The sequence below is a fragment of the Eucalyptus grandis genome, chromosome 8 (assembly GCF_016545825.1).
Source record: "Eucalyptus grandis isolate ANBG69807.140 chromosome 8, ASM1654582v1, whole genome shotgun sequence".
Classification (NCBI taxonomy): domain Eukaryota; kingdom Viridiplantae; phylum Streptophyta; class Magnoliopsida; order Myrtales; family Myrtaceae; genus Eucalyptus; species Eucalyptus grandis.
The window spans coordinates 18,453,758-18,458,102 of record NC_052619.1 but is presented as its reverse complement, the minus strand read 5'-3'; positions in this window follow the sequence as shown (position 1 = coordinate 18,458,102).

Genomic DNA, 4,345 nt, shown 5'->3' with positions numbered 1-4,345 from the left:
GACGTCCTAGAACAAAATAATCAAGCATTTAATCCTGCATAGCGTTTGAATGACATGAAAATTTGCCTGGCTAATTTGGAATAGTACAAGAAAAAATGCAAGAATGATGGCTAGGGTTTTGGTTACTACGACAGCTTCAAGAATAAAATGGCTATGTGTGACCATGTAGCCCTCAAGTTTATGAGAAAGCTCACTAATTACTGGGAACGCGTGGTGGAAGAAGTGGAGAAGCGGCCTCAGAGAGAGGGAGCAATGCTGCGAGTCCGCTGGCTCTTTGGAGGGACAAATTACCGGAGGATGGTCGAACCGCTCCACATAGCCGAGTACTATAAGTGGGGATCTCCCCTGAGATATGTAACCTCTGTTGCCCCCATTTATATTACTTAACTATGTGGAGTGGTTCGACCATCCTCTGATAATTTGTCTAGCGGACTCAAAGCAAAGCATTGCTCCCTCTCTCTAAGGCCGCTTCTCCACTTCTTCCACCACGCATTTCCAGTAATCAGTGAGCTTTCTCATAAACTTGCTACATGATCACGCATAGCCCTTTTATTCTTGAAACTGTTGTAGTAACCAGAACCTGGCCATCGTTCTCACATTTATTCTTGTACCATTCCAAATTAGCCAGGCAAACTTTCATGTCATTCAAACGCTCTGTAGGATTAAATGCTCGATTATTTTGTTCTAGGGCATCTTTTTCAGACTTGACAATCCCTCTCAACAGAGTATCAATATTCATATTCTGCGGCTGCCATGACAATGAGAGTTGAGTAAATGACCTTCCAAAGGGTAAAGGAAAGCATTCATAAGGGACTATTTAAGTGGAGCAAATTTTCTTGGTTAAGTATGTGAAGCTAAAAGCACAGATACAGTTCATTTTGGTTTATGTGGCAAAGCACAATTATCCTTCTGGTTTCAACTTGAACAATTATGAAATTCCCTTATGAGATGTACTGAGACCACAGGTAGAATAAATAGTTACCTGAATTTGCATAAGGCCAATTGCTGCAACTTGTGCAGTTATCCCAGCTTTAAATGAATCAGCATCAGTATCAGGCACATTAACTGCATAATGGTTCTTGCAAATCAATCTCCTTTCAAGACATTTAATGATGCTCTTGTAATTGATCATTTGGGCACTTTCCGGGCTCCTGGGGGCAAGGACATAAATTATGGAATTAGGGACTTTGAAACATGCACCACCCAATTCAAAACACACAAGAAATGTATCAAAAGGTTTGTATAGACTTTGCTCCATGGTTGACGGGTGAAAGAGTTTAGGGAAACAATCATCCTTATGAGCCACATGCAAGAAGCAAGTACTCCAGGTTGAATGTTGCGATATGGCCTGTTGGAAGCCACGGTCCCTAATGAGGGGCGAATTGAATGTGATGCAAAGTGGACACTTTGTGGTTGCTGAATCAAGTGTACATAGAAGCCACAACATGCAAAGAGAGGCAATGAATCCACCCAAACAATCTCCAGTTATGACGTGTGGAATAGACTCGGAGGAAGTTGCAACTTGCATCAAAGCAGGATGAGCATCGACATACACGAGTCTATGGGGGCCAATCGGATTTTATTACTTGCACATGCGTCCCCAATTTTGCAAACGTAATTACACTATTTCCCACTTGACATTATTGCAAAAAACAAGCACTCGCATAATAAAATAAACAAAACCAGCCACTAAAACGATAAAAACACTCGAATCACTCAAACACTATCACTATTTCCCAACTACCAACTGTACTCAATAATTCACACAGAATTTAGACCTCACGATTCCTCACGATACAATCATCATTCTCATAAAGGAATTCACAAATTAAACTATAAGATATACCGGTTTCAAAGCACTGGTAATTCTTCATGAGTGAATTCACAAGCACGCTGCATGATCAAACTGCCAAAAGCTGAGGGATATTGATAGGGTTGCTGTAATTAGAAGTGCTCTCAACAGATACCGTGGCCAAGTCAGACAAATTCCCGCACCAACTTTTGCACACCAGACTCAAGTTCACCTCGGCAGTCCGTCAAAGGAAGGAGATTGACAATTGACACTAAGATTAGGAAATTCACGGTGACTTGCTTCCTTACTCATTGGCTAGTTTTGATAAGCGACATCGAGCAAGATTTGAAGCCGGTCCCCATGAATTCCCTGATCCTAGTAGTATGCTTAAGATTAACTGGAAACTTTTTTTTTTCCTATCTTCAGCTATGAATAGGATTAAGGTCAACCCAACTAAAAAAGAATGGAAAAGGCAATGGGCCATCAATTAACTGACTGCTCATCAGCAGCCATTTTGCCAAAAAGAAGGGGGATGATCCACTTTTCAATCAAATAAAGCTAATATTATGTGAAGAAACAGCTCAAAATGATAATCAGTGAAGCAATTATCAGAGCAGGAACCCACTTCAATAAGACCTAATTCCAAGATCTGAGACCAACTTATTATGATTAGAAGCAGTGACTAAGCAAAACTCATTGACCTTCAAACTTAGTAACTAGAGCTCATCGATTACTTGAAAAGAAACGAAAGATAAAAGGGTATTACCTGAGCTTTCAGGGGAGACAGCTTATCTTGGAGAGCGTTGAACAGAGAAATCGCAGCTTTGTTTATGGAAAAAGACGGGTTCTTCTTGGAGCAGAGGAACTTAAACTCAGACGCCTCTGATGAAGAATAAGGGACCAAACCGCTCTCTTCTTGGAGATAACTGGTAACAACTGGTGGGGTCACAAAAGCAATGATTTTGTATTTAGGGTGCACAAATTCTTGAATTTTCACTGTGTCAGAAGATGGCGGGCTTTGGTGATCGCAGTCAATGAGTTGAAAAGAATACCGGAGGACAGGGCCAAGTTCGCCAAATCGAGTCCGTTGCTGAATCTGCCAAAGAACCAAAAAAAAAAAAAAAAAAATGAAAATGAAGAACAAGAAACCAACTGAGAAACAATAACAAGAATGCGTCCTTTCGGAAGCCGAATTGCGAAAAGGGCTTTCGTTTGAGAAAGATAAAAAAGTTTTAATAACGTACAGAGGTTTAGCGGCTCCCTCGAAGTCCATTGTCGGAGCTCGTTGTTGGTGTTCTTTCGTAAATGACGTGCCTTTATGAACAAATTCCCCGGCCCGGAGTCCACGCGTTCTTCCTGAAGCTCCCCCGACCATGAGAACGCGTTTCTCTGGAGCTGCAGGGCTGTGATGTGTTTGGTGGTTTCTTCAAAATGGAATGACTAGGGGTGTCTCACCGATGAAGTTGGAAAAAGAATAAAATCTCAACAACTCTGCACGGTACAATGCCACTTCCATGACTGAGCTATGCTGACCCTGTTGCCTTCGGGAGCAAGCGTTTCCAGGGTCCACCATGTGATCGGACATCAAGACTTCCCTTTTATGCACTTTTAAGCGCATTCAAATCCAAATAATCTTGTTTCTATCAGGGGAATCGACGGCCTGGATATGTTCAAGGCCCTCACGTTGGCCCAATTTAGATCACTTTGGCTTTTTTACAAAGTATACTACATACAATCAACTTTCGATTCATATGAAGTTCTGAGGAACTGAATGGACCGGCTTACCAAGCTGGTGAGGGAGCTCGGACAATGTGAAGACGTGGGTAACTACCACACCGATGGACAAGAAAACGTGCACGGATGGGTTTGAGGTGAGGTTATGGACGAGGGTGTAAAGGCGATGGTAACGCAAGAGGGTGGTGGATCTCGTCCGGATTTTTATCGCCTTCATTATGTTTTTGCCATTCATCTATCTTTTATCTTCATTAATGAAAGGACAACTTTAATTATTGAAAGGTCGATGATATGGAACCCATAGCTTGTCAGGCATTGTACTTCATGCATCTTTGTTCATCTTCCCCTTAGGGTTTGTGTAATATAGAATCGCACGGAGGATTCCTAGGCTTGACTATGTTATGGACACAACATGTGACTAATAATTGACAAACCAATTTATTAGTTAGGTCCATATCATAGTCAAAATTCAATATATACCAGAGATGATAGGTTGAAAATTTCAAATTATGTAGAGTGTTAGCTTATGTTAAATAAGAAATCATTACTTTGAGACTTGGGATAATCCAAAACTCAAGTTTGCAATCAATGTCACAAAATAAAAAAAATGCCGTTGTAAAAACTAGGGGTGTGCAAAAGAACCGGACCCACTTAGACTGCCCGAAATCGGATTGGAACCGCCCAGAACCGATGGTTCTTAAGGGAACCGGTCCGGTTCCCCGTTCCAATTTATGGGAATCAGTAGATAACGGTCCGGTTTCCGGTTCCATGGGCAGATCTGCCCACCCGCCCACTCAGACCAGACCGGTTATATTATAA